Source organism: Chiroxiphia lanceolata, chromosome 5 (genome assembly GCF_009829145.1).
Source record: "Chiroxiphia lanceolata isolate bChiLan1 chromosome 5, bChiLan1.pri, whole genome shotgun sequence".
NCBI classification, from domain to species: Eukaryota; Metazoa; Chordata; class Aves; order Passeriformes; family Pipridae; genus Chiroxiphia; species Chiroxiphia lanceolata.
The window spans coordinates 7196806-7215250 of NC_045641.1; the positions used below are offsets into that span (position 1 = coordinate 7196806).

General features: G+C 44.0%; 1 protein-coding gene across 4 annotated transcripts in view; it reads right to left on the reverse strand.

The window, feature by feature from the left end:
* Positions 1-18445, reverse strand: part of FRMD4A (FERM domain containing 4A) — a 364535-nt gene that overhangs the window by 181838 nt on the left and 164252 nt on the right. The gene's annotated exons all lie outside the window — the stretch shown is intronic.

Here is an 18445-nt window from a genome sequence, read left to right on the forward strand (position 1 = left end):
TTTTGATGCACATATGGGGTAGCTAATTTTAAGTCTTTCCGTATGGTTGAAAGGAGACTTTCGGTCCCCATCCCAACTCAGTAATTACTCAACAGATGAGGGCAGCTCTGAAGGAGCCTTTTCACTCGGCTGATGACATAATCAGACTTTCTGAAAACAGTTCTCCTATGTATTTATTTAACTGACAGAGTGGAGCAGTCTCTTTAGGAGTCACTTGAGTCTACAGAAGGCCCAGTGAACATTTCACTGGGTAGATTTACCTTCATGATTAGAGCAGATTGTTTGATTTCCTGGGAAGGTTTTCCTGCTGATCAGACACTTAATATTTTTTGAGAGGGTAAAAGCTGCCTGAGTACAGATGATCCATCCCACCTTGCAGCTTTCTGAGGGAATTGCAACCATGGAGGTTTCTCAGACAAAGATAGCCCATCTCCTCTAGAGTCAACTACCAAAAGAGCTCTTTTCCAGGTAGACACAACAGAATGTGCTTTTTCTTATCCAAAAAAGTCAGAAGAGGACATTGCTATAGGGAATGGCAGAAGAGAAGAGAAAGAATTACCGAGAATCAGCAACTTGACTCTTCTAGTGGTGTACCCTTTAAGTAATTTCTGTAAAATCATCTTATAACTCTATAAAACATGCTCAGCTTCACCTTCATTAAGGTCAATTTGGAAAAAAAAAGCCCTTTGCACTCGACACAGATCTATAGATATTTGCAGGTCTTTTCCTCTCTAATTATGTGCTGATTATTTCCCGCTGTTTCTGAGAAAATGTCAGCCAAAACATTTACTACAAAACCTCCCACGTTTTACTGACAGTCCGAAGGCTGTTTCTAGGGTATAAAAATAGCTCCTTACTTCCCATGAAAAAAAGGAAAAGAGACCAAACCCCTTGGACTGCTGTGTTGTTTCATGGGACTGTCACTGAGGCTTGAAGGCTGGGGGTGGATTTCCCTACCCAAACCCAGCAGGCAGCTCCTCCTCAATGCAGACCCTGCAAATCCCTGCTGTGCACTGGTGTAGGTGGATGCTACCTGCACCATGAGCTTGAGAGACAGGTTTTTGTTTGCCTTTTTGTATTCTGGCCTTGGAAAGAGGAGTTCAGCCTCTCTTTCCAGCATGCTCCACAGTAAATCTCTACCTACAGCTTCCCGAAGGGTGTGGATGTATTTGGGCTCGATGAAAGAAGGACATGCCGGGTGGAAGGCAGTTTCCTTTGAGCTTGCTGTAGACATACCAGAAACATCCTGTTTCTGCTCCACATATATCCCCAATGGTCCCTGCAGCTCCAGCCCAACATGGTCTTTTAGGTTCTATTTCAAATTCATATCCCTTTTTGATCTTTATTTCTCTATAATGTAAAGAGGATTAATGTCACTAAGATCTTTGTGCCCAAAGTCCCCTTTCATGCTGCAGCTTCACGCTTTCTTATGTTGGAGATGTTATTTTGAGATAAATATTTAACCAGTTACATTTTTCTCCTTGTGCCCTGATGGCACATAATTTTTGTGGCCAATATGATGGGAATTGTTAGTGATGTCCCACTGCCAAGCGATCAAACACACCGAGAAGGAGCCATGCCCCTTCCTTCACATCTTCCCAGGCAGAGCCAGGGCACTCAGTGGAGACTTACAGAAGTGACCTCCCTCCCATAACCAAACTGAACCTAGACTCTCCCAAGATTTCCAAATGGTCACTGTGCACCAAATCCACTTGAGAATCTGAGCCACTGAGTGCCCTATTTCCATCCAAATCAAGGTGCTGTCATCCTTCATACTGGGCTTCCCTGTCTTTCTCCTGACACCCAAGGAGGGATCATAGGGATTTTCTGTGTGTTCAGTGGGAGTTTCCCAGAGTGCAAGGACTGGATACTTTTAGCTTTATTTCTTGTACCTTTGCCAGGTTTCGTACTTTGTATAAGGAAATCTTTGAGGGAAGGGTCTTAAAAGGAGATGGGAATTGCATTTGAGTTAAAGAAACAAATCCTAAGACTTGAGGCTTATCTTATACAACATAAGGAAACTTGACTGAATTTAAGAGGAGTGAAAATAAAGTATGGATGTCCATACTGGATCTGCTGAGCCCTTTGATCAACTAAGGGTTGACCCTGTATTAATTTTGAATTGCTAAGAGACTGTGACCTCAGTCTGGCTAGGCCACAGCATCTGGACAATGATCTTGCCTGAAACCTTACAGACTTGTAAAGGAGGCATCGACAGCCCTAGCTCATCTCTCTGGAGCTGTAAGATAAGAAGCTGTACTTGGAAGCATCAGCCCAAAGATCTGCTGCCCCATGCAAATGTGATGCCCATGCTGCACTGTTTCAGTTACCTCCTAACTCTCACCAACCACATGCTTCCAAAACCACAGATAGAAACAGCCTCCTCCTGACTCCCTGGTCTGCCGCCACTGACAGCCCTAAAACTTTCCAGCAGAGAAAATTCAGGAAACTGAGGACTTCCCTGCTGGTTGCATTTTAGGATGAACATCATGAGTCAGAAATCCTGGGCAATTTTTTCAAGATATTCTCACGAGTCCATATGGCCTAAAATGTTCCATAATGAAATGAACTGCTGTTTCACGGTAGTAACAACGAAAATTTACTATTCCAGTCATCCACCTTGATCATAACATTTCTAAAGCTCTTTGAAAATGTAAAGTGCTCTGGTAGTGCTGAGTATTATCGTTATGCGAACAGCAGCTCCCTCTGCGTAAGGCTCTACGTGTCCTCACTTTAGAGAGATTTTTATTGACTGACACAGGAGAGTATGTCATAGCCTCAAATCATACACATTTCATTTCCTAAAGTAAGTTGTGTTAGCGATTTAACAAGGTTTAAAAGTAGGTGAATCCTATAAAGCTGGGCTTTTACTTGTCCCTAATATTCCACCGGCTAAAGTGATTTTCGCTTCTACTATGCAGAAACGTGAAAGAGATTGTGCAGAGATTTGCTATTCAATCCTCTTTCTCCATGAACACTGTGGTGAATGAGTCTGGAGGAGGGGATGTAGGTCAGGACAATGTATTAAGGAAATAGTGCAGAACAGCCGCAGAAAGTGAATGGTGAGATCTTAAATACGATTATTCTCTTTGGAAACCCAAGCTTATGATTAACTCTGATCCCGCTGGCGACTGTAACGTCCTGTGACTGGGGTCTCCAATCAAAGCAGCACGTGCTTGCAGATGCCCATCACCACAAGGCTCGTCATCACTCTGTTCTCTGTTATTATGTGCAGAAATGCTTGGGAGAATTATTTTTGGCCAGAGGAAAACAGAAAAAAAAATCACAGCCAGCTTAGGAGGCAGGTATAAATAGTGAACAACCTAAAGCTCATCCAGCAGCTGATCTGTTTTCCTACCATGTTATTCACCCATGTTTAAAATAACCTCTAACAAGGTTCAGGGGTGAAACAATACAAACCTGTGTTTGTGCCCATCAGGAGGGCACTGAATCTCAGACTGTGGATCAAACACACCTGACTGTTCTCAGAAGTAGTCATGTACTTGTGCAGCTACACTCTTCTGGTTTCAAGCTTTTGCTTATTCCTTTGGTGACTGGAGCAAATATTTGCCTTTGGAGGTTGGAACTAGAAGATCATTAAGGTCCCTTCCAACCCAAACCATACTATGATTCTTTATGAGAGGTTCCCATGCTACCCCTGTGTTCATATAATTTTGAATTATACATTTATATGGTGCTTCCCACCTCTTATCAGATGATGGTCAAGCTGTCCAAATGGCCTTAGCTGTGGGTTTGGAGGACACATTGCTTCATGTTGCAGGTGTCCCTTAACTGATACTGTTTGCCTGGGACAGGGGCAAATCTGGTGGCTCATAAAAAGCCAGTCTACAGTTCTGCCCTATGGCAAGATGGATAATTTAATGAAGGGCAGCCTTGCTGCCCATGCAAAACAAGCCCACAGACAGTGCAAATGGCCCCTTGCAGCAGAACAATTTACTACAACTTATCCTGCAGATACATTTAAGTATCTGCCTGATGCTTCCTGCATGCAACAACTGATACAAAGTCCTTTCTGTTCACAGACAAGAGTGAGCATTTCATTAAAAAGGAGAAGGGCATAAGGAATGTATTTTAGAAAATCAGTAGTCCAGATTTCTCATGTTTGATCTTGCTTATGGGTTGGAATGCCGGCTCCTGTCTAAGTTAAATAACACATATTTAATTTATTCTGAAGCTCCTTATAAAAGATTGTTACAAAAAATACTGGTATTGCTGGATAGGATGCAAAGAGGAAAGATAAGCAGGTCAAATATAACCTTCAGAGTGGAAATGGGGAGGGATCTGGTCCTATTCTAGAAAACTCACCAGTTTCTTGAGCAACATAGAAGAGTCATATAACTTGATGGATCTCCATTTCCTCAGTAGACTAACTCACTGACATTTGTCAGATGACATGAAATCTCAGGGGAACTATTTTACATTAAAAAGTAGATAAGTGTTCAGCCTGCCAGAAAGCCAACTGGTCATGTTCCATGGGAGGCATATACTAAAAAGCAGAAATACTTAATATATCTTGGATCGATAATGTACCCTCTGTGTTGAAAGCTCCTACACTGATTATCAAAATGAGCATACCTATGGGTAAATAAATGTTCCCTGAGGTGAAGACTATCAAAATACACATATACTCCCTGTGGGAGGAGTGTTGTACACATCCAAGCAATGCTAAATGCATGTAGGGAGGCTTCCGTGGAGGAAGGGGATGGCTCTGTTGACTGGGGTAGAAATGTCCCACACTGAGCTGCTGACTCCACAAAGCACACACTTACACACTCGTTCATGGCATCTGCTCTGGGGCTGGCTCATGTGGGGCAGTTTGCTTGCTCCTATTGCCTAAGAACAATTAATCTGCAGATGGGAAACGCAGGAGTCAACAGAGGGGGATTACTGTACTGCAGCAGATCTTCACACTGAGAACATCTCCCCAGCTGGGACCAGTTAGGCCTTCTCAATAGAGCATAAGAGTTGACCTCTACCCGGTTTGCTCCTGAAACACAGACCCCTGTGGCTCGTGCTAATGGAAAATCTCCATTTGCATTGTAGGACAGCGCTGGATCCATGCCATCCACAGTGATAATGCATGCACAGTTGACAGAAGTTGATAACTTGTGCTTCTGTTGCTGGTTGGTTTAAAACCCTGAGCAAACATCAGCTTCTATTTCCTCTGGATGCACTGGGAGATTTGTATTATTGAGCTGCCACCAGAGCTGCAGATAAACAGGGACAAGAGGGCTGAAGTGCCTGTGTGGGACAGACAGTCACAGAGGCTGGCAGTCCTGGCTTTCCTTTTCTCTGGTTGCTTTCTACAGCTACTATTACGCCCACGGAACCTCCAGCATTTCCAGACGGGGTGCTGAGTTTTAGGAGGTATAAATAGTAGCCCAGACTCCATCTGCAGAGGTGGAGAGGAGTTAATCAAACTCCCCCACGCTCTGTCTTCCAACCTGATGATTTGCCATGGGGGATCCCAACTCACTGACTGGCTTGTTTGCTCATACCTCCTGAAAAGAGGATAAAATAGATCGAAAGCTGCTGGATTGAAGCAGCAAGTCAGTCACTTGATTGTCTCTGTGGACAGAGCAGACTGAAGCCGTTCAGAAGTTAAAACAAAGAGGATTTACGGTCTTGATTTAGAAATTTATGACTCATTCCCATTTTGGCTGTTAGAAGCGGCTGTCATTTCCCCTGCCCCCAAAACATCCATGCCATAAAAAAATAAAGCCCATAAGCTCTTTGCTGTTCTTATCTTGATGCACAAAGAATTCAAATGTTCACTGTTGCTATCTGGAGCTTGACTTCCTGTTATTAAGAAGGACATCCTAGTATTTAACAACATGAGATTTTTATTTTTTCCCCCTTCTTTAAGCCAGGCAGAAAGTCTAATGATTCTGGGGTTTGTTTCCTGCTTGTAATTAAGTAGGTCACAGCTGCAAAGCAAGAGAACAAGAAAATATTCAGATCACACAAAGCCAAGAGCTATTAAATCATTTGCAGCTGAGGGATATGGCAGATTTTCTTTTTAAAAAACAACGAAGTCTCAAGTCTAAGGAAAACAAATATAGGAACTTTTAGGAGAATGAAGTTGGAAGTTCTGCCCAAGCACCACGGTAGCTCAGAAAAAAAGGGAGTGATCAAAACCCAGCTAATGTTGTTCACAAGTTGAATAGCTGCATGTGGTTGAAATAAATTCACTTCTTCATTGCTTAGAGCCATATATTCTATCCATTCAATCTACTTTGAACCACATGCAAGACTACCCTCGTTTCTCCTGGGCAGTTCCCACCAGGCCCTCCGTGTCAGCCTGAAATGCCATGCTGTGCCCCCTCCTGTAGGTCCCACACCCTCCACGATTCCAGACGCAGCTTAGACACAGCACGATCTCTACCCAGACAGATCTACCCAGAAGATCCCACAGGGCCAAAGGCCTTTTGTTCTGCACTCATGGTTCATGTTGTTGTGTTGCTCTGGTTTGTCTCCCACTCCATGTCCATTCAGGACAGCAAGCTGCTCTTGGTCCCTGCACTGCTGCCTTCACCCCACAGACAGTACCAGCAGTGCATGGTCCATTGCCCTTGATAATCCATGCACATGTGAGTTGAAGAACAACCTCTGAAGGGCCCTGACAGCAGGGGTAGGAACTGAGGTTTAGTCTCATCATGGACAAGCATCAATTGACAAAGCCATGTTACAACCTTGCAAAGCCAGGAAAAACTTCATATAGCCGAAGTGTTTGTCTATGAGAACCAAGCACTTTAAGACAAAGTTGCTTCTGATTCACCTCGTTTGGTTTATTTCAGGATTCAGCAAGAGCAAAAATGACTACAATTGTGCTTTTGCCTGGACTTCAGTATAAACACTCCTGCAAGCCGTTGCTTGGCCAAAAAGAGAGGACTGAGAGCAACAAAGTTATCACCCTCATCTTCCCCAGGTGCAATACCTGGAACTGCTCTGTTCCATAGTGAAAAGGAGAAGAAAAAGGGTACTCAGCTACGAGAACAGCCCCACTAAGTGGCTGCCGTGGTCTAAGGAGCAATGGAGATGTGTCCCAAATGCATCGCAGTTGTAACAATAGGGCTCTTATTCGGTGCAGTGGGAGAAATGGTCTTTGGGAAGATTTGTGTCGGAAGCCCACCAAAATCAACACTGAACACGGCAGTGGTCCAGTCAGACAAGAATCGCTGCCTTGGCAAGGAACACCCGCTGTGAAATCTGTTTGATTTCAAAATAGGGTGTTTGGTTTTGTCAGAGAGTGATTAAGATATGGGCAGAATAGCAAGAACGAGAGCTTACTGCTGCTTCTATAAAAATGTGATCAGGAGGGCCTTAAATCTCCACAATTACAAATTGGTGATGAGCTCATGTTTATTCAAGCTCTGATTGGGAAATTTGTCATGGGAAAGCAAGGCCCACGTAGACGGTTTTCTGGGCTCTGTCCCTGTCTGACCAGACGTGGTCAGTTCATTCCAGGATAAGAGAACGTGGACCTTTTCATGTTGGTATTTCTTGGCTTTGCAAACTGGTAACTGGGAGGGGGAGTTGGTCAGTGCCTCCCCAACAGGCAATCGTTACGAAACAGAAACAACGGAAGGTTTCCCAGAGTCTGGTGCCCCGGGAATTTGAGGTCAGTCCTTCCAAAGTGCTGACCTCACAGGAGAGGGGATGAGTGCAAGACTGTGGTGGTAGATATCCTGGGTTGCACAAGATACCCGATCCATTTTCGAGTGATTCAGGATATCTGGATTTGTGGGTTTCCATCTGTGATTTCTCTAAGAGGTGATGGTTTCAGAAATGTTTTGCTCCCATCCCTCCAAAATGGGGTTCTTTCCCTCTGAGCCCCTAAAATAGAGGACTCCTGGGGAAAAAGGTGCTGATTTCAGAGAAAACACTGACGCTGGGTGCTAGAAGGTTTGTTCAGAGACCCCACAGTATCTCTTGGCCTTTGCAGGAAAACACTCATGCTGCCTACACCCTTGTTTTGGATCTTGCAGCAATTTCCCTTCCAGTCTAGGGTGGATAACAGCATCCATGGATTAGTATGAAACAAAGCTCAGGAATGAAAAGTTTTCAAAATGCTGCTGCAGCCCAGAGCCTGGCCAGCACCACACAGTCTGCTGTGACTGACTGTCAGGAAAAGCTGCTAGATCATCCACTGGCATCAGCCTGATTATCTTTCCCCTGACACCATTCTCCAGGAGCTGGAGGTTGGCCCCAAGGCCACTTTAACCGCTCTCCTGTGACTGATTGGGTACATTGGAATGCACTAACATAATTGTGCTTTTAAAAAATCAACGTCCTCTGGTTTTATGACTCTTCTTGGCCAGGTTCCCACTTGCTGTAACTGAAGCAAACCCTTTTTCTTCTGCAGGAAACTGCCACTATTGGTGCATTTGAAAGTTTTCAGGACGATACACAATGGCTGCATTACAACAAAGTCCGGGATGGAAAAAGGAAGCTTTCCAACATTTCAGAGTGGAAATTATGAAAATTAGAAAGCTTCCTCCCAGTCTCTGGTGTGGTTTGCTAGCATGGGTTGGGTGGAGAGATGCTGGAGAGGGAGGAAGGGGATGTGGATGTGTGCTTCCAGCTAACGGGAGCCCTGTAGTTTGATCCTGCATCAAACACCCCCAGATTTGCAGGGTGTTGGCAGTTAACCTCAGCTTTTACCCTGAAAGCATCTTAGTTGCCAAGTGGGAACAACAGTGCTGGCTGGGTCTTGCAGAGATCTGCAGAGGATCAGTGTCTGCAGAGCTCTGTAATATGTAAAACCCAACGCATTATAAGGGATAATTTTAAGTTGTGACGTAGAATTGCCAAGCTTCCCTCTAGCAGTAGCCCATCCATCATATTAGCCTTGACAGGTTTTTTGGATGGTATTTTCAAATATTGGAAACTTCAGGCTCTGCCCTCAGGCGACGGTAACAGCTTTGAACTCAACTCTGAGGAAAGGAGAGTCTGTGAAATATTGGCAACTCACTTTTCTTGGTTTTCTGTGAAAATCTGGACAGTTAATGAGGATAAACTACCTCTGGGGTTTTAACCTTGATTGTCCTCCTCCTGCTGTCTGATGATGCATTAAAGGAAGACTGAAAGACAGAAAGAAACTTGTTGCAATCCTCATTCAGCTTCCGAAGATGCTCCAAAGCATCATGGATGCAGGACAAGCCTTGTGGTTAGAGATGTCCCTTGGCTATGGGATCTATAGCAAAAGGGTTAATAAAAGCAAGATGTTGGAGAGCTTTTTTGGAGTACTGTGGAGAACAAAAAAGATATTGGCATTCTCCTCTCTGAATAGTGGTAATTTCTCATGGATAACACTGGCCAGGGGAACACACTGATCTGTGCTCATCCCCTGAGCATCCAACAGTGCTCTTACCCAGGCAGATCTCATCACCTTTTTCAGATGCAGTGAATGCAGGCATTTATGCAGAGAAGCTGATATGAGATACATATTGCTTTGAATGCCAGATTAAGTCTATCCTGTAATGAAAGAGAGGCATTTGGAGAGGGTGCAAGTACAAGATCCAGTCCCTTTCATATCTCCCCAGCTGCCCTGTATTCTGGTGAGGTATTTGGCATTTTATCAAACATTTCCAAGCATTTCCATTGATCTGCTCCTGGTGCCCTTACCCACAGCCTTCAAGCATGTAAATGTGTGAGGCTATCCAAGAGTATGGCCATAGGGTTGTCCTTCAGAGCAGATTCAGGCATTTCCTCAGGCTCCCTGAACACAACTCTAAAAGAAACAGGGAGCACCAGGAGACCCCAAAACTGACTTAAACACTCAGCAGTCTCCAAGATTGAACAACTGCTTCTGTAAACATGGCCTCAAGGACATTGAGAGGCAGCTGGAACCCAGGGCTCTGCTGCTTGGCACCTGCCCTGCATCTGGTGCAGTCATCCAGGTAGAATCATAGGATCATTAATATTGGAAAATGCCTCTAAGTTCTTCAACTGTTAACCTAGAATTACCATGTTAGCCAGGAAACCACACTCCCAAGCGCCACATCCACACGTCTTTTGAATGCTAGGGGTTGTGATTACACCACTTTCCTGAGCAGCCTATTTCAATGCCTGACCAACTTTTCAGTGAAGAAATTTTTCCTAATATCCAATCTAAACCTCCCCTGATGCAACTTAGTGGACAATATGGTGGACAATATTGTGGATAAGAGCATGTATTGATGCTCTTATGATACAAATTTTAGCTTGTTACCAGAAGAGACATATTAGTCTCTTTTCTTTGACTACTTAAGTGTCCTAAAATGGTAGTAAAAATTTTTGCAGTTACATGATGAACTTGTAAATGTAGGCTGACTGAAGGTACAAGTGGGAGGAAGATGACATGGGAAACACACACTAGTAAGAATACCAACCCCTACCTTTAACCTCTCTTAGATGAGTTTCTCCAAAACACATCTCATCCCATCACTCATCTGTTGGGAGCTGGCAGGGTGGAAACTCCCTGTGGCAGGAACTTTTGATTTAAGGCTGATTTGATTCATTCTTGCAGGGATTTTTATTCTGAACTAAAATGGTAAATCCCCAAAGGGCAGACACTTAGTGCATCAGCGTTAATTGCAGGTTATCGGTCCTTACCTATTGTTTCACAGAGAGTTTACCTTATCTGTGATGATGCAAAACCTGGAGAGAAAACAGATATCCATGATCACACCCCATTAACACTGGGTGGCTTTTATAGATGGAGTACTGGAAACTAAAATTAATTTCAACCTCAGTTAAGAATTTTGCTCACTATTTCAAAGCATGCACGACCCTAATTGCACCTTCTAAATACATTCCAGAAATACAGCTGGATTGTAGAATGTGTGCGGGTGACTAAATGGTGTCATTTTCAGCCCATTATCTTTTCAAAAGCTTTTCATGTGGTATCTTTGGGAAGTGGAGACTAATTGCGCTCCTTGCCTGTGCAATTTGGAGAGTGTGATACTTTGGTCCCACCAAAAAAAAAATTAAACATAAGAATCACTCATATCCATTTGCTGGTGGAATGAAAAATCACCATTTCTTTGAAGCTATTAGACATGATTGAGACAACGAGGATAATATATACTTCACCAGGAAATAAACTAAGCTCAGACAGAAAGTTTGACCACAAGTTTGGAAATATGTTCGAAATCTAAATCCAACTTTCTGAACTTGAATCAGCAAAATAGGAACTATGAGACTACCTAAACAACAGATATACTTTTGGTCAGAACAGCCTCTTTCATCATTTCTATCAGGCTGACTGGGAGGGCCCTGGTGCTTGTGAGCCTCGTTAAAGTCACTGCTGGTATTTAACAGGCTTCTGTTGGTGTCTGGTCTGAACCAAAGAAGTTTCTAGAGTGAAAATGGAAAAGCTTGATGAAGTCTAAGTTTGCTGCTCATCTGCTGTTTTATTTTGATTTCTTTTTTTCATACTCTGACATTATATTGACTTACATAGATGAAAAGATTGATCAAGAAGTTAAGAACTGGAAAAAGGCATGCTTTGCACTTGATTTCTGAAGACCCTGTTAGTTAAGGAAACTGAAGCAATATTTAAGCAATGGATCAAGAATTGACAAAATCTGAAGACTTCTATGTCTGGATGTTAAAAACCAACTGCAGGCATGTCTAAGCCCTTCCAGGGGTAAATCCTGGCTAGAGCATGAATTAGGACTAGGATTTCAGGTTGGGACAAGTCGCAAGATATTTCAAACACCCAAGCTGCCACTTTTCATTATCTGTCACTGGCTGACCTTGCACGAAACACAGTCTCTGTATGGAAAAGCTCTTCCAGGAACCTCCTTGTAGGGTTGGCAAGTTCTTATCTTTAGGGCTGTAAAGCACTACCTTAAGGTAAGCTGCTCTGGTGCTAAACCATCACAGCTCCTGAGCTTTGGGCTGCTGCTGGGAGTATGACCTGGGTGTGGTACCAGTTACCTGAAAAAACCTTTTGAGCAGGCTTATTAGCCAAAAGGATCCATGAACTAGAGGAGCCTTTTCACCCCCTCAAAGTTTTATAACTGGATTCATATGATTCCCCCATTCCCTTCACCCAAATCCAAAACATTTGTCTCATTTCTGGCTCCCAGCCTCTGTCCCGTAGCTTGTCCTTTTTGTCCCAGGGTTTGGCCAACGTGAAGGCAACAAATGCCAAATTTTAATGAAAAAAGCTTTTCATTTTCTCATCATAATAAGAATCTGAAGCACTGGAAATTTTACAGCAGAACCTCTGCTACTGAGGTCTCCAGTCCTCAAGAGTGCTTGATAATTCAATTAAGCTCTAACCATTTGAAAGCCAATTTGAGCGGTACCCTAGTTCCAAATTCTTCAGAGTTCACCAGTCACTATCCATTAGTCTTTGCCATGCTCTCACCTCTTGCACTGTTAACCTGCATGCTTTTTGGGGGGATGAAGTCTGGCACAGCTCCTGATCCATTTCGCAGAGAAGTCTGTTTTGATTTGTTACACCTTTTAGAAGTGTCACAAAATATTACGACTTCCAGACACCTGAGAGGTGGACTAAGCATTTATCTGTCTAGGTAGAGTTCAAATTAAACCAATTCCTCCAAAATACTTGTGAACAGGTCAGAAAAGATAAAGCTCAGATGAAGTAGATAAAATTGATGTTTCAGCAGTCACAAGTGATTATATCAGAGCATTACACAGGTGACAGCTTTGCTACTTAAGATTAGCAAAGATCTTAAGATTAAGATCTCAGTTTTTTTTATTTAGATACAATTATTGGTCTATAGGGCTGGTGAATAATTTTTCATCACCTTGCGACTTGAGTAACTTCCAGAAAAAAGCTAAGAAAATGGGAATTCCTTACTTCAAGGTCTTTCTTCTGTGTTTGGCAACTTCCACACTCAAACATCTACTCTTTGTTAGCCACAGTATCTGAGTAACTCTGCTGTCACCTCGCTAGTTTATCAGATTGGTAGTGATGCTGTCAAGGTAAGAGAGCTGTCCAAAAAATGTCAGTGAAAGTGCTAAGCAAAGGTCTGCAGGATCTGCATGCCAGAGTAAGAGTTTTTAAGTAAACAGCATGAACTGGAAAGATCAGCTTCCCTTAAAGCGCTCGCTTAGTCGAGGTGTCAGAGCAAGTGCTCACAGCATCACTCACAGAGTCTGCATGAAGGGTTTCACAGACAAGGACCACTCCAGCATGAATGTTACAAGATCTGCCTTGTTCCACCCCGTTAGACCCTGCACTACGGCCCTTGGTATGAGAGGTTTCCCACCACTTTGCTCTTGAATCCATCCCAGAGAAATAATTAATAACAAGCTGAATGCTGAATTATACTTTGTCTACTAGAAAAAGAAAATCAGCAACTCAGAATAATAAAAGTGCTGGTTGGTTTGTGCAGCAGCAAGACATCCTCGAACTCTTTTGCTGGATTTGCTTGGAGGCAATCTCCTCTCTTGCCAAAAGAAAAGGTCGCCATAAGCTGCAGAGTAGCGTGGGAAAACCTGCCTCAGACTTGGCCTGCAGAGCAGAAAGACTGACTTTTTTTTTTTCAGCCCTGGGTTCTCTCTTCTCAAGAGAAATTTATTTATAGGAGGAATGACGTTTCCTGCTGCATTCTTAACGTGCTTGCAGCTTGGGATAAGAACATGGGAGCTTTTTCTTCTGCCATCTGTTTTCTATGGCAATAAATATCCATTTACAGATTTATCTCTGCCTGGTGTGTTTTAAAGTCATGATATGAGTGAGTGTTCATGGATATCCATTCAGAGAGGAAGTGTCATAGGTAAATAGCAGTCCCAGCTCTGTGCTGGTGTAGATTTACACTTGTGTAACAGACAGTGGAGCTGTGGCTTGGGGCTTTGGCCGTATTTTTAATCTTAACTTATCTTCTTTGGAAGCACAAGAAATAAAAAAAGCAATCTGGACTAAAATCCTCCTGAGCTGCAAGCATCCACTGACACAACTGGGCACAAGACCTTTAATTTACCATAGCTGAGAACTGGGACCTAAAGCTGAGACGCAAACTGCAAACCCCAATTTAAAATGGCTTTTCCAGCCAGATCTCTCCCAGTTTGATTTGTTTCTTACAGGACTTCATTTAGCCTGGAGATGGCCTTCCTTTTTACACAATCTCTGTAGTGCCATCCTTTGAGCCTCAAAGGCAGAAGAGAGGGCAAACTTACTCTTTTTTAATACAAGAAAGCTGCATGTTTTCTCTAGGCTTTTTAACTCGCAAAAACAATGCCTTGTGTTTGTGGTGAGAAACATTCCTGTGGCTGGAAAATAGCCAGTGAGTTCTTGAGAGAAGGAGTAAATTGTGCTCTTCTTTACCAGTGCCTCGAAGCAGCAGAAAGAGATCTCTGAATGGTGCTAGGCATTTGTTAGGCATTAGCAGGAGTTTATTCATCTTCCTCTCACACACATCCGCAGCACATGGATATAATAAACACAGCTTGGAGGCATAAACCGTCTCACATTAATAATGCAAAGGGAGAAGGGACTGCACATTTAACATGCAGTACTAGTGGGGGGGAGGAGATCCAAGGAGGGAAGGAGATCCAAGGAGGGAAGGTCTGGTGAGGAGGGCTCTGTGCTGAGAAATACTGTGTTAGGGATGGGATTCATGTTTCCTGTTTTTGTGGAGGGGGAACCTCTTCTGACTGAGGTGTCCCTGTATGTGCTGGCTAAAGTAGAGTTGGTTGAGGTTTAAGGGGTTATTAATTCAGCCAAACATGGGTGTTCAGGGGACCTCCTCTGCAACCCTCACAGAGTATTTTGACTGCCTCTGCAGTGATCCCAAAGGCAACCCAAGGTGCTGGTCAGGATGAACACACCTCATAGACATCAGCATTTAATTAGATGAACCCAACTCATGTCAATCCTGACACTGGCTGCTGGTGTGTCCTGTGGCACAATGCTTAATTCTGCCTCAGCTGACACATTTGGTGGTCTCTGTGTCATACCTACTAAAATTAAACACTGCCCTTTTTTATTTGGACTTGCCAAGGCCTTTACAAAGCCATCTCTTCTGCTGGGTGCATTGCACAGATCTCTCACATCTCAGGCTTTCCATGTGAAACCTGCTCACTTGGGACTATATTATGGGCTCTTCCACTGCTGCAGTGGGATTTTGTGGACTCTGAGCTTAGAAACAGATTCTGTGTGGCTTCAAAACTCCAAGTGCAGGGGATCTGCCCTGCCACCTCTAGCTGGCAGGGGATTCCAGGGAGAGAGGGCACTATGTGTGCTTCAGCCAGGTTGACCAGAATCTCATAAGCCAGAAGCCTAATGGGGCAGTTCTGTGGTGAGGCAGAAAGAAAAACAGCAAGGACAGAGATTCAGGATAAAAAAGTGGTTGCAAAAACCACCCCATCAAAACCTCTGGCAACCCTTACAGCAAGGCTCCAGCATTTGCCTGAGAAGAAGCCTAAACCACCCCAGCCTTAGGTCAAGAAGTGGGAAGGAGAGAAATAAACTGTGGATGTGAGCGAAAATAAAACAACACAAACCCCTCTAACAGCGGTTGATCACTTGGGCTGTGTATAGTGGAGCTGTGAAGTGTGTACACACTGCCAAGTTCCCTGCAGTGCTGGTCATCCTTATGCATCCGTTCTTGCCTCCTGTATAAATACTGACATTCTCCAACACCTCCTTCTGAAGGTATATCCATGATCTCCCTTGCTGCCACCGTGGGGTTATGTCCTGGAAACACCCCGTGAGAGAATATTGCTAGTTTTCACACCTCTCCACCACATGGACTAATACACAGAGCAAAGCTAAGACTCTGGCAGCTGTTGTTCAGACAGGTCAGTATGGATAGTGTGTTTCCAGAGGGGATGTGTGCATGGAGGAGAGTGGTCTCCCATTTTCTGCAGTTATATGACTATCAAATGGTGATAGAACAAGGGAGAATGGTTTTAAACTAAAAGAGAAGAGATATAGATTAGATATTAGGAAGAAATTCTTTACTGTGAGGGTAGTGAGACACTCGAACAGGCTCCCAGAGAAACTGTGGATGCCCCATCCGTGGAAGTGTTCAAGGCCAGGTTTCATGGGGTCCTTAGAAACCTGATCTAGTGTCTGGCATTCTGCCCATGGCAGGGGGTTTGGAATGAGATGATTTTTAAGGTTCCTTCCAACCCAAATCATTCTATGATTCTGTGATTCTATGATGAGTCTCTAGGATAATCAGTGTCAGGTATGGTCTGCATAAAAGCATGAGTTGTTCCAGACAGGGAGGGAGCCCCTGTGGCCAGTGGCAGCAGAAGGTGGTGGCCCTGCAGGAGCTGAGAGCTTTGTCTGGATGAAAAATCATCTACCACCTTGTGGGAAGCCCCCTTTGAAGGAGACACCACACTCTCTGCCTCCCCACACTTGCAAGAGCAGCTGAAAACCACCAGACACCAACCCACCTCCAGAGGCAGCAGTGCTACTCTTACAGGAGAACCCTCACGAATGCCACAGTAGTGCTGGGCATGGTACAGGGGACACAAATAAAACCTAACCCCAAGGCAGGTTAAGGCAGCAAGGCTGCCTGCCCTGAGTCCCTCTCAGAAACAGCATCTTGAACCACAAAGCCCAAATTCACCAGAAAGGACATTTCTGAATGCTCTGCAAAGCAACAACTGACAATCAAACAATAGCAGACCAAAGCTGTGTGAATAATTGATTATCTTTGGTTTGCTTGACGGACTGGAAAGGCAAAGAAAATATTTTTCAGGTTGACACAAAGTTATTCTGCTTTCCCTTCTGCCAAATGGAGATGAAAGAAAAACAAGCAATAAAAAGGCTTTATGTTTAACCAAAACAGTTTTCGACCTGCTTCTAATTTTGAGATTTTTCTCACATTCCTTAAAGAAATGAAGGAATTCATCCAAATGAAATTACACTCTTTTAGAAAGAAAAATGGAAAAAAAAAATAGTTTGAAATGTCCAAATGCAGATTTTTTTTTTTGAGTGTCACATGCAACTGACTTGAAGCAAACTCACGGGTGGGTTCAGCAGCTGCCAACTGCTTTCAACAAAACAATCTCCTCAAGCAAAGGTTTCCCTCTGTCCTGGGTGAAGGGAGCAACTCTGAGCCACTCTAGGCTTGTAGAGCTTCTACACATGCTACCAGCCATGTATCAGCGAGTGCAGCACCCCTTATCCACCCCTGGGGCACTCAGCCCAAACTCCCTACAGGCAGGAGTGTGCAGAGTGTGCCCAATCCCTTGAGCTGAGCACTGTTTCAGGACATTTAAGCAGTGACAAGTGGAGGGGATGTGCAAGGAGTCCCTGTCCCCTGGAGGGCTGTGCTGCCCCAGCCAGCTCTGTCAGAGACAGCGTACCAGGCAAAGGCAGCCTGAAGTGCCTGATGTGTGCCAGATGTGCGCTCAGTGTGTGCTTTGCTAGTGTTCATCATTCTCTGAGATGAGACCCCTGTCCCAGCCATCCCCTCTTTGCCAGCTCATCAATCCTTCAAAGCAATGGGACCCCCTGGTTCCCTGGGCACTGCTGCTGAGGTGATGTGCTTTCGGGTAATTAATGACAAAATTATACCTTCCCCAGGGCCCCCTGCTATGCCTGCTGCTGCAAGAAAGTTGTCTTGGCTAGCCAGGGACAGCCAGTGTTGTCACTTCAGCTGGCACTGATCAGAGAGACACACTGTGCACTGCAGAGCCCATGTTGCCACCACTGCTCACTGAAAATCTCAGCTGCAACAGACACTCGTGAGCATCTTCATCTGTGCTTACTTACACAAACCCTTTAACACCACCCTGAGCTTCCCACTGGTGTTCATTATTTGACTTTTATTTTTATTATTTACACCCCACTGCTACAGGTCGGTGCTGCTGTATGCCATCATGCTGTCTCAGTGAGTATTCATTATTAGAAATTATGTTTTTCAGAAATTATTACCCCTAAGTATTACCACAGAGTCTATAACTAGTTACATTTGCTGTATGTTATCTAACTGTTCCTGCTGGTACCAATTTTCTACCCCTAAGTTATCACCACAGACTTTGACAAGTATTAATTCCCATTCATCACCACACAGGTCCCACCAATAGTAATTCCCACACATCATGGCATGCACCAATAGTAATTTCTACACATAATGACATAATCCCTATTAGCTCTGACTGCTAACGGGGCAGACAACTGCTACCAAATAGTACCCTTCCCATCCTCTGGGCATGCATTCAGCACAAAGAAATCATGGCTTACCCTTTCCACACTGCGCCTCCTCAGTGATCCATACGGTATTTTGAATAAAAGTCTTCGGGTCCTACCCGGAGTCACAGCTGCCTGTACTACCATAGTGTGGAGCTGCCCCGCGCGCGTGTGTGTGAGAGAGAGTTCACGGCACACACTGGCTTCCCTTGAAATAACTTACAGTCTCATCTAGATTTCCCAACTATCAAATAGCTGAGTGGGTTTTCACATCAGACCATATGAGTCAAGATGTGGCTTGTCTGAAAGAAG